Source organism: Erpetoichthys calabaricus, chromosome 8, assembly GCF_900747795.2.
Source record: "Erpetoichthys calabaricus chromosome 8, fErpCal1.3, whole genome shotgun sequence".
Classification (NCBI taxonomy): domain Eukaryota; kingdom Metazoa; phylum Chordata; class Cladistia; order Polypteriformes; family Polypteridae; genus Erpetoichthys; species Erpetoichthys calabaricus.
The window spans coordinates 122,229,565-122,242,336 of record NC_041401.2 but is presented as its reverse complement, the minus strand read 5'-3'; positions in this window follow the sequence as shown (position 1 = coordinate 122,242,336).

The window sequence follows — 12,772 nt, the reverse complement described above, 5'->3', positions numbered from 1 at the left end:
ATACTGTTTAGTGGATGCAGTGGATTCTCCATGATTGACAGGAGCCTGCTGAGCCCCCGTCGCTCTGCCACAGATGTCAAACTGTCTAGCTCCGTGCCTACAATACAGCCTGCCTTCCTCACCAGTTTGTCCAGGCGTGAGGCGTCCCTCTTCTTTATGCTGCCTCCCCAGCACACCACTGTGTAGAAGAGGGCGCTCGCCACAACCATCTGATAGAACATCTGCAGCATCTTATTGCACATGTTGAAAGACGGAAGCCTTCTAAGGAAGTATTGATATGTATGTATTGATCTGTATCTCTTTTTGTTACAATTTCTTTAAAAACATTTACAAATAGGAAGCAATGCATACCTTTGATCACATTAATAATGCATTGCTACAGCATCATTAGCCACCAAAAGTTCAACAAATACTTTAAACACAATTGAGATAGTGAAAGAAGTTACAGGATGTGGAAACAAGCAATTTCGCTTGATTACATTGATCACTGCATTTAAATGTTCTACAGCCATCATTCCCAAGCCTGCTACCTCTACAAGACATCTGCACTAATTACCTTTCACAAGTAACTTCTCCTCTTTGTAAACAGAGATGAGTTAAGTATATAAGAGAGTCTTCAAAATTGTTTGATAGCCTCTTAGACTAAATTGCCATGAGCCAAGGATTTTGCAGGGTTTGCCTTTTCTTAACATTTTGTTGATGACCTCCAAAATATATTCGGACATATCTGAAGCAGATCACGTTGTGAGATCCTTGACTAGAGGAGAGTAACCGTGAACTCCAACATTCTTTCATATGTAAAAACCACCAGCCACATAAGGCACATGAAAGGAGAAAGCTGTAGAAGCCAGAAGCCCAGCTAATACTTTCCCTTTGTCAGGATTAGTATTGTCAGCTCAATACTTTTTGTAGTAGAGAGTGCAATATGCTATTAACTCAAAACAGAAATTAAACTGGCAAACAAAAACTCCACATTATTATGTTGTATTTATTTGTTAAATGACAGAAATAAATAATTAGGAAAGAACACAATATGTTATATAAACAATAGACGAAATGAAACCTTATGGCCCTTGCAAGTCAAGGCTAATGGGACATGCAGTGTGTAAAGTGCAATGTTAAAATATGTTATACTTACATAAGCTATATAACACGCTATGTCACAAAAGGACATCGCAGCAATGGAAAAATCACAGGGCAGAGCTATAGACTGACTCCAGGACTACTGCATGTGGCAAGCGCTCTTAAGATAGAGTGAAGAAGATTAATCTATATAGTTTAAACAAACTGAGATTCAAAAATTACATGAAAAATGTATTTAAAATTGAGGAAGTAGATTCTCTTCCCATTTCCTTTTCTTCTCCATTTATCTTTATCCGCCTATTAAACTCATCAATTTATTTATTTTTACTAGTTTTAAGTTTTACTCCGTTGGCCATGCTCTCTTTCTCAGGGGTGGGGGTTGATTTGTTTTCAATCCTATGTTTTTATAAAAATTGACTATTTGTATGGAATGATGACAATAAAATCAATAAAATAAAAAAAAAAACTAAGACGTGAGACAGAAAGGAATGTCTGTTCTGTCCGAATAAAATGCCAGACTGCAAAACAGCAAAACCAGGAGATGAGAGAAAGCAGCAATAAGATCAAAATTAAAAGATCAAAAACCTAATACCAAAATCTAAAGAATCTAAAAAAAACTAGAAAAACAAAATTGCAAGAATCCTAACTCCTTAGAAAGATTTTGAATAACTAAGCATGCTAACAATTCAGAATCATAAATGAGGAGGGGGGGGCAGCGTCATGTTTTATACCTTTTGTCCAATGACAACACTCAGTCTCCTGTGGTCACAAGATGGCAACTGAGCATCATTACCAACAAACAAAGAATCATTTAATGGCAGAACTCACAACCAAAAGTGATAACCAAAATGGCAGGAGGAAGTAAAACAACATAATGTAAAAAAAGTAACAATGTTATGAAAAATGAACAATTAAAGCAGGTTCTAAAAGTTAAAAAACCCAAATTCATATCAATGCCCACTGTTAAGTTATGATCTGTTCCTCAACAAGAACACAGAACCAAGGATTGAAGTTGACTGAGGGGAAATTTTACACAGATGTTAGAAAAATATTAGAACATTAGAACAATCGAGACGAGAACAGGCCATTCAGCCCAACAAAATTCACCAGTCCTATCCACTTAACATCAAAAAAACATCAAGTCCAGTTTTGAAAGTTCCTAAAGTCCTACTGTCTACTACAGCTTTTGCTAACTTATTCTAAGTGTCTATGATTCTCAGTGTAAAGAAAAAGTTCCTAATATTTGTACAAAATGTACCCTTATCAAGTTTCCAACTGTGCCCCTGTGTTCTTGATGAACTTATTTTAAAATGACAGTCTTTTTCCACTGTACTAATTCCCTTCATAATTTGAAACACTTCAGTCATGTCACCTTTAATCTTCTGTCGCTTAAACTGAAAAGGCTCAGCTCTTTTAATCTTTCCTCATAATTCATCCCCTGTAGCCCTGGAATCGGCCTAGTCGCTCTTCTCTGGAGTTTATCTAACGCTGCTATGTCCTTTTTATAGCCTGGAGTTCAAAACTGCACACAGTACCCCAGATGAGGCATCACCAGTCCATATTGCTTCAGTCAGAGCACTGTATATTCATTAGGAAGATTACCAAGTATAGTCCTTGAGATTGGCACCTTGGGTATCTTAAAATCTCACTTGGGTGAGATTTAGAAAACATAAGATAAAAATAAAATAAAGAACTATATTGATTAAATGTTCTGTTTTCATCAAAGCATTTCTTATATTTTTATGTTTATCTTTTATTTATACTTTCCAGCTTTTGGAGGATCCAGCTTCTTCTAAACATTTTGTGGCAGCTTTATCCCCTGAGCGGATACTGGCCAACCAATTCATCCTTGACACCTCTTTCTTTTCTCACGTTGTTTTGACCCTGAAAGTACATGTCAATGAGTGATGAAGAAACAATATTTCATTGGATAGATAGAAGAACTTACATCTCTCGAGAACACAATGTTCTGCTGTATGCAACAGGTCTGTGATGAAACCTCATGGAGAGAAGCCGGCAGAAACACTTCCTAATGCATGTAAGAGCTGCCACCAGATTTCTGACATTCCAGAGCTGATGGGGGGAGGTGGTGTGGGGGTGGAGTGTTGGGGCGGAGAGGGTGGATACAAGGTCTGTGTGTCCAGCTTACACACAGTGGGTGGGCTGTGGACTTCAGTTTGCTGGTATTAGCTACCACTGCTGCTAGCCAAGCCTGCGCTAAAATGTTATTTGAAAGAAAGATACTAGCTTGCTAGTTCACTGTTAGGATACTGAAAGAATGGGGAGTGGTTGGGGTTGTGGAAAAAATACTCTGATACATTCAGTCTGCTTTTGTATCAAATCCCATTAGTCTTATGAAACCCCTACAGTCAGCTATGCATACAGAAACGTGAAGTTACATTTATGTCTGTAGGGAGCCTCACAGGTGCAGAACAAAGTAGGCTGACCTGTGGTTAGACGGGTGGGTTGCTTTCCCACAGGGGGTCAGGTCACTTCCTGCCCCTCAGGCTCAAGTCCCACACATTTTCTACAATCTAAGGAGCAGATGAAGGCAGTCGCTGCTGCCTAGGTGGAGTTTAATGGTGGGGCTATCTTGGAAAGTATCAGCAGCGTTGTAAAGCTTTCATCTCTCATATAGCACTACTCAGGAAGTGCGACATTGATACAAGTAATACTCACTTGTTTAATCTAACTGGTTCTCATGTCCTCACCTCACCAGAATGTATCAGTTTTACTGATCATTAGACTAACATTTAGATTTACTCTTTGTCAAATTAGGTAATCCATGCTGGATTACTGCTCCTGCTCTTCAGACCCTCGAATATAAAGGACCGTGCATTATGTGTTTTTTTAGGACCACCGTTAGCCCATACCTTATAACTTTCAATTGTGTTCGGGCTCCGGATTTCAAAGACCATATAAATTTAACTGGTTTTACAAGCCTGAAAGTCTCTAGATTGGATTACTCTTACAACTCCCCAGGCTTCAAGTTCTAAAGAAATAATTCATTTTACTGGTCTTCAGGCACCCAATTCTACAGGCTTTATTACATTTAATGGTTATCAAGCTCCAAGGAATCTATACTGGATTACATTTAGTATTTCTCTGACCCCCAGCACAGAGCGCTGCCTGATTTCACTAACAGATCTATTTAACGCCCACTCTTCTTAATAGGGCTGTTTTTTGAAGTTACTGGTCACATGGGGTTTGACAGAAAAGTGACTTTCTCTCCCCCACTTCTTTCTCTTTTTTTTCTCTTTCTGTCTGTATCTCCTGAGTAGACAGCTGGTCACAGTTTAAGATTTGACCATAAACCTCTAAAAACTACGACTAACTAGGATCTAGAACAGAAAGGCAGACTCTCAGTAATCCACTTACAATTGTCTGCTTTTTAATGTTAAGTACTAAATTAGATACTGTATGTCTTAATTATACACTCATCCAGCTATAAGGAGCACTGGCAGACATTGGAGCACAGTCAGTGGCAGGTGTTGTCCTTGGGGGTTAGGCATTTGATATGCCGAAACCGAAATGCAAGATACGTACATGCTACGGTAATTGATCACAGCTCCAGAATAAAGCTGTCCTTCTACAAGGCTATCTTGCAGGTCAACCACACACAGGAATTTTCTAAGAAACTTCCATGATATAACGTAAAGTGCAAGCAGTATTGGTGTGTCAGGTACAATAGATAAAGAGATCTTTAATTGCAACCAGAGAAATTTCTGTATCAAAGTCAGGTCAAGTCAGGTTGGGGAGCATGCGCTGGTACAGCTTTTGTTGCCACACCCACCACATGACGAAACAGCTCAGGATCCTGGTTGACAACCCCCCAGGCAGACACATGGTGCAGTCCCACCCTCCAGAAATGACCATCTGTCTGCCACAGCCAGGTGTTACGTGGGTGTCCCCTTGGCTTGGTTCGGCCGCTCAGGTCCTCAACAATGAAGATCCTGCGAGCCAGATCACCCTTGGGGAATCATGCTACATGGCCGTAGTGCTGTAACTGACGTTTCCTCACAATGCAGGTAATGTGCCTCATTCGGGACTCCATGAGTAACTGCTCATTTAACACAAAGTCAAACCAACGTTACCCAAGGATCCTCTGAAGAGACACGGTACTGAAGGAGTCCAGTCTTCGTCTCAGGTCAATGGATAGCGTCCATGTCTCGCAACCATATAGGAAGACAGGAAGCACCAGGACTCTTAAAGACTCAGACCTTCGTCCTTTTGCATAGGTATTGGGAGTGCCACACAGCCCTTTTCAGCGACCTTATGACCTCCCCATGCTCTCCCAATCTGTCTACTGACTTCATAGGAAGAGTCACCAGAGACATGAATGTTGCTCCCGAGGTAAATAAACCTCTCGACATGTACGACACTCTCTCCGCAGACAGACACACTGCTGATGGCTGTGCCCAAGAGGTCGTTAAATGCCTGGATCTTTGTTTTTATCCAGGACACTCGCAAGCCCAGACACTCAGACTCCTCGCTCAGTCTCTCGAGTGCCCCGATCATAGCCTCCATTGACTCCACAAAGATCACAGCAGCATCGTCAGCAAAGTCAAGATCAGTGAATCTTTTTTCTCCAACAGGTTTGCCACAGCTGCTGGCCCCACAACCTTGCCCAACACCCAGTCCATTGAACAGAGTAGAAGCAAAAACACACCCCTGACGAACACCAGAATCAAATGGAGAAAACGCAGAGGTCCTGCTTCCACTCAGCACAGTACTCACAGTACCAGTGTCCTGGCCGGCCATGATATCCAGTAACTTTGAGGGGATCCAGCGAAGTCTCAGGATGTCCCACAGGGAAGCTTGATCAACTGAGTCCAACATTTTACAAAAATCGACAAAGGCTGCAAAGAAACTGACGATATTCACGTTTGTGCTTTTTAGGCATAAAACCAGACTGCTCCGGTCGCTGGTAGGTGAGCAGGTGATCACAGATCCTATTGAGGATGACCCTAGCAAGGACCTTACCCGACACCGAGAGCAGTGTTATTCCCCTGTAGTTGCATTGAGTTTCACTCAGGTTGAGTGCCTTGACCTGAAAGAATAATCCCAGGAAGTAAGTCAGATCTGAAGAGGACACCTCAGGAATTTCAAACTGAGTAACAAGAAGTAAAATTTCTTGTTATACTTTACTGTCTCAAGGGATGTAAAAGATTTCATTTTGTATTTCATAGTAGAAATACATGCAGTTCTGGGTTCAAAACTGAATTTTTATCAATTGAAAGTCTAGAAATTAAAGAAAAGTTTCACAGCATTGTCAAAAGTTAAAAGACAATTGGCAGAGTCTATAGTTGAAAGAGAAGCCTTAGTTTATTCCAATGAGAAGTTTAGCCTACAACATTACTAGAGAATCCTCATTTTAGTATTTACTAATATGTCAGCCATCAATTAATTAGATTTTGGTTTTCTGGCAGGGTCAACCTTTAAACCTCACCCCAGGATTACTTCCCATTTCAACCTTTAATCACTTTTCTTTTTACTTTCTCATATACAAAGTGTAGGGAAAGTATTGTAATCATCCAAAGATTCGATGTCGAGATTCTGATGAAATCTCGATGTTTTAGACCTCCCTGACTTTCTCGTATATGAAGTATAGGGAAAGTATTGGAATTCTCCAAAAATTCCATGTTGAGATTTTGATGAATCTCGATGTTTTAGACCTCCCTGAGTCTGAAAATGCCATTTTTGGAATTATGTCTGTGTGTCTGTCTATCTGTGTGTGTAAACACAATAACTTGAGTACACCTTCACTTAGGTCAACCAAATTTTGTATACAAGTATTAGGTACAAAACGTAGATTTCTGTCAACTTTTGCTTTTTTCCATTAACTGGAAATGGTACTTTACCTTTTATTCATGCAGCAGTAGATTTATTCATGTAGCTGTCCGATTTATTCAACTTTACTTTTATAATAATTGTTCGATATATTATTAATTTGATTTGTTGTTGATAGTTCTTTAATGTACATAATATAAAAATATAATCATTGCCTTGTGGTTTACTCCTCAAATATCCATCCCCATATCTGAGTATACCAGAAGGTCTAGGGGAGACCACTCCCGATTCCTTTAAACATAGTGTGGGATATGGCCAGCCATTCACCCTGGCCAATACCCCCAGGCCGCCAGATGGAGCCCTCACTGCAACATGGAGGTGCCCTGAATTCCAGCAATGCCTCATGGATATTGGAGTTGTAATTCACAGCCCTGCTGGATACCATGGGGGCCGCCAGGAGTCGCTGCAGGGAGGCCCAGGGATTTATATTTTTCATATAGCCCGGAAGTAGTTCCAAGTCACGGGAACGGAAGAAATGATATACTTCCGGGCTGAAGAAAAAGACAAGTTTTTACCTGACCCGGAAGTGCTGGATAATCACATGGACTGAGGGCTCAGAAGCACTTCCGGTTCGAGGAATATAAAGGTCTGTGGGAAATCCCAGACAGACGAGCCGCAGTTGGGTGGGAGTGTGACGGAGCTGCTGGGAGTTGGAGGATTGTGTTTGGAATTATTATTGTTATTGATTTATTATTGAGAATAGTGGAGGTGCTTGGTGCACACTTTTGTAATAATAAATTCATTATTGGACTTTTACCTGGTGTCTGACGTGGTTTCTGAGGGTTCAAGGGGATGACAGTGCCCCTATATTCCACAATAAACAAGTTTACCTGACTCTCTGATGGCCTCTTAGTGTCCCAGGTATTTAAATGGTGAGGCTTTCTGCTGCGCTGGTTGGTTCAAGTTGTTTCCATCCAGTCCTTCATGAAATCATATTCACTCTGTGGCTCTTAGAGAATTCAGTTCTGAGACAGTAATGCCTTTACAGACTGTATTTGTATAGTACAAGTAAAAACAGGTGAAATAACCTGCCTAGATTAAAGGATTTACCTGCAACCTAGTAGTAGCAGATGATGTGATGTACCGTGTTAGCCATTTATGGATGCAATGAGAAGCGATGCAAAATGACACCTTTTATCCGCTTCTCACAGGCGACCTCGTGACTTCTAGCCAAAAAATACTAGGCCACATGGCTAGGTGCTGCCTCAGATTCTAGTGAGAAGTAAAATGTCACATTTATTTTCTAAAGTTAAAGTTTGAAAAGTAAGTCACAGTTTGGACCCCTAAATTATAGGAGGTTTATGTGTTATTGTCTCATACTGTCAGGAGGAGGTTGGGAGCATACGCTGATTACAGCATATTGCCGCACCCACCACACAGCGAACCACTCGGATTGAGTGCAGCTGTGCAATGGGTGCCACCTCAGCCCCACACTGAACAGTGTGAGTTTTTTTTACAGAGGCTGGAGTGGCAATCCTGCCACCAACCCCCAAGTTTTCCCTATAGGTTGTAGGACCTACTTGCAGGGCTGGATGCAGATTAACTTCATACAGAGGACGGAGCAATTGCAGGTTAAGGGCCTTGCTCAAGGGCCCAACGGAGTAGAGTCACTTCTGGCATTTATGGGATTCGGACCACACAGATCCCTAGCCTCAGAGCCATCACTCCTCCCTATACTGGCAGGGTAGTCCCTAAACCAAGTGCTCAACCGGAAGTAAAACTCATTTTAAACTGCAGAGCTGCAGTAGAAGTAATTTAAAATTGATAGAGACATCCTATGAAGATCACAATTTTCTTGGGGAACCCAGTTCAGTATTTAGAGTTGAAAGACAGGACCCAGTTCAGCACATATTTGGTAGGGAAGTACTAGTGTACTGTTTGTACTGTTTGTAGTGGAATAGTACAGAATTTGTGAAGAATTCCCAGTCCTGTATTTACAGCATAATTAAGAAAGGAATTCCAGATTCTAGTCAATGTTTGAGTGGAAAGTTCCAGTTGAGAGTCCAGAGCTAAAGAAGGAAATTCTACCCTATTATCGATTGTGAGGTGTTATGGGAGTCTCATGTTAATTTTCAGCATAGGAATCATTTTCATGTCAAACACTGTCTCAGAAAACTTTTTATCTATGAACCTTTTTGACACAGTAGTGCTATGATGGGCTGGGTTGTTATTATTTCTCTTGACCACAATTCAAAGATCACATCGGCCTGGGGCATGACACACCAGTAGTGACGTAAATCTGCCATCTTGGGCCCTTCAAGTTCCACACTGGATCAAAACATTTTCACTGAAGCAGCTTAACAGCACTTCAGCACGTGACAGATTATGTTTACTACTTACTGAAGTGCACTAGAGAAAACAATCTGAGAAGAAAAAACACTTTTTCTATTGTATAATAAGCAAAGTACAACTTTGGACCTGTGCAAGGAGTTAGCTCGAGTAATGAGACATGCCAGGAACTTCTGGAATGTTCTAACACACATTTCACACAATGGCTAGTTTGTCAAGTTTATTACACAATGCAAACAACCAATGCAGCTTTGTGAAAGATGCAGCAAAACAAGTGTGTGTTTTCGTGTCACTCTTGTGCCGGAGATTGAATTACTGCCTGTCCTGTGTGGTGGCGCGCCTCACCTAATGGATAACTGAGCCTCATGTCTTCACTGACGCATTGCCAAGGGGCTGGCAGTGATGAGGTTGGGATTTGCTTATTACATATGGCAGGACGTTTTCCACACCCAGATGGCTTAAACTATGTTTCTTGTTCCCTGAAACTGCTTGTTCATCTCATGGCAACTTTCTTTTGCAAAATGTCACCATTTTGAGTTGACATCTGCTGCAGCTCCACCTCAGCTAAAAAGTGTCTGTACAGGGTGTTGTACTTTAATATCCTTGCACACTTACTTAAGACACACCTAATCTCTCTCCCAATGAGAATTTCCTTCAAGTACCAAGTCAGGAGGAGATGTAGGTGGCAATATTTGGAGGGTCTGCTGAACGTTACGCTCTGCTGGAAATAGTCATTCTGTTCTACTTAGAAAGCAAAGCACTGGCGAAGACCCTAACATCTCAGCTCTCCGGCCATCATTGTTATCATCACTCTGCCTGGAGGCAAAGTCTGTTTTGCCAGGTATTTAAAATTTCAATATTTTTCTGCTCTAAGTGGTGTTTTGTTGCACGGAGGATGACTGTGGAAAGCTATCACCCCTTATCCACATTAAAACTTAACAACCATTCATACTTGAAGCATCAGCAACAATTCCCCCAAAAGAAATAAAGAGAAGAAAGGTCTTCAAGTGGATGGGACTTTGGTAAGTATAGCAAGGAGGATGTTCCGTTTGAAAAGGTGAGAAGCTGTTACCTGAGGGAGAACATAGCCAAGACATATGATGGCTGGAGCCTTGCCACCCTGATGTCAGACGCCAAGCACTTAAGCAGCTCTCCTGCTGTTGAGTCAATGACAATCCCAGGTCTTCCTGTGCTTCCTCGGGGGCCCATCGGAACACACAACCCTCTTTTTGTTAACACAACAATCAATATTCCACAGAATGACAGCAGTGTGGCTCGGAGACTTGACCCCCAGGTTTCTGCACCCTAAGTACTCCCCTGGGGGGCACCTGGTAATAAAATTTTCAGATGACTAGACTGTAACCAGGATTTTATGAAAGTAAACTGAAAAGCTTGCAGGCGCTCAGGCACACAGCTGAACCAGCAGATCCTAAGCTATCAAGTTCTATAGACAAGAGCTACTAAACTGAAAAGACACGAAGCAGGAGGCACTGGTCTGAGCGAACATGCACATCAGTTTCTGAGTGAAGCTTCAGGGAAGTGCGTTGACAGTGCATTAGCCACGTAATTACACAAAGACGTCCGTTATCCCCACTGAATGGTACTCACTTCTCCTCAATATTACCAATTTTAAGACCTGACAACACAAGGTGGGACCCTCATTCCACACCTGAGGAAAGTTACGTCAGCTGAGATTCAGAATGCATCTTCACCTAAGAGACGTTTTGTATTTTAATTTGGAAAGTAAAGACTGCCAGTGTCCTATGTACATTTTGCCTCAGCCTGCATTTTTCTTTTTCCATACAGCCTGTGGCACTTGGCCTCTGGTGCCATATTTAAGTTCATATTCACGTGTCTCCACTTGCATCAGACTGAATTTTATTACTTCAATTGTAATACCTCTGCCAGTGTTTTACATGGGAGAATTTTCTGACATATACCAGCAGCATCAGCCTTCATTTATACAAAGTCAGTCTGCCAAGATAAAGCTGCTCCAGGCTCCTCAGACACGCAGAAGGGGCCCAAAGAGATTTCCAGATAAAGTAAGAGCTCAGGGAAAGCGTAAAGATCAGCTCCAAGTTATGGCCAAATACAGTGTGTCGTGCATTAGACAAGCTGAGAGGACTAAATCCCACCACAGGGTTCTTGCATTACAGGGAACGCAGTTACTGACGGAGCCTGGCAAAATAAGACAGAGGAACATTTATTCACTGAAGGTGCTTGAGTACACTTCAGACTGGCAAACATACAGAGGGTCTCTTAGAAGATTTGGGAGAGGACACACTGTAACTGGGACCTAGAGAAACAGAGGGCTCCTGCTGGCCTTAGCAGAGCAGATTGGTAGAGCTGTCAGGCGAACGTCTAAAGGGTGGGAGGGAAATGGCGGTGTTACTCTTTAAGAGCTCTATGTAAAAGCAGAAAAAGCCCCCGTTTGTATTTAAAGGAGGAGTTTGGGGTGCTGAATGTTTTAGCTTGTTTTGTCAGCTTTCTTATCTCCTTAAACAATTAGCAGGTAGTGAGTCACATTGACAGGAAAAGAACTCGAATTTCAAATTTCCCCTTCATAAGCAAACCCCAATAAAATGAGGCAGTTCTCTGAAATTCAGATTTATGCTGCTCTATGCCAGCGTCATATCCTGAATTGGAAGGCTATCAAAATATGTGAGAGTGCTCTCTATATATATTTGTCTCAGAATAAGCGCCCACTACAATGAATGTATGTTACACTGGTGTACTTTGTTCATTTACCGTACACTGCATTAGTCAGACCGTCAAAATGTATTGTATATAGACGTTTTTGTGTATTTAACTATGTCCTCAGGCACTATAAAAGTTCGCTCTTGTACAATTGTTTACATATGATTTTCTATAAATTGGAATACTGCAAGATTAAGTAACTTGCTCAGGGTCACACAGTGAGTCACTGGTAGGAAGTTAGCCAAGCTGCCTTGAGGTTCAGAGTCCGAAGCCGTCCTTGGTGCTTGCTATATATTAGAGCTCACTTTATCGGTGCCCAGTGTGTAACGCAGCACACTATTTAAGTACCTTCCATATGAGTGCTCACTGTAGTAGTGGCTCTTTTGTAAGTGCCCACAATACTGATTTACACTGTTGAAATTTCCACTGTCTAAACCGCTTTGTTTTAAAAGACCCCTGTCTAAGCCCTTTATGTATTCATCATGCCCAAAGAGCCAGTGCTAGCTATATTAGGACAGGTCCTCTGTACTGGAGATCTAACACCTACGGAGGCATTCATGCTCTGGTATAGTGTTGGAGTTTGAGTGGAGGTGACTTTCGTCACTGTAACTGACACGGACAGAAATCCCTCCACTGCAACAGGGGCTCAGGCTTCTAGCGCCATGACAACGGAAGTAAACTCTTATGAAAATGGCATCAGCTTCCACAGATAAGAATCTCACAGCAATCTGTCACAGACGACGCCCTGCGGCTTTAGTGATTACAAAAATAGATGTTGTTTCCTTTTTGCCTCCTGCACCCATTTCTGCCATGCTCTTGTTCACATTCTTCTTAAGTGCAGAGAGGAGAGGCA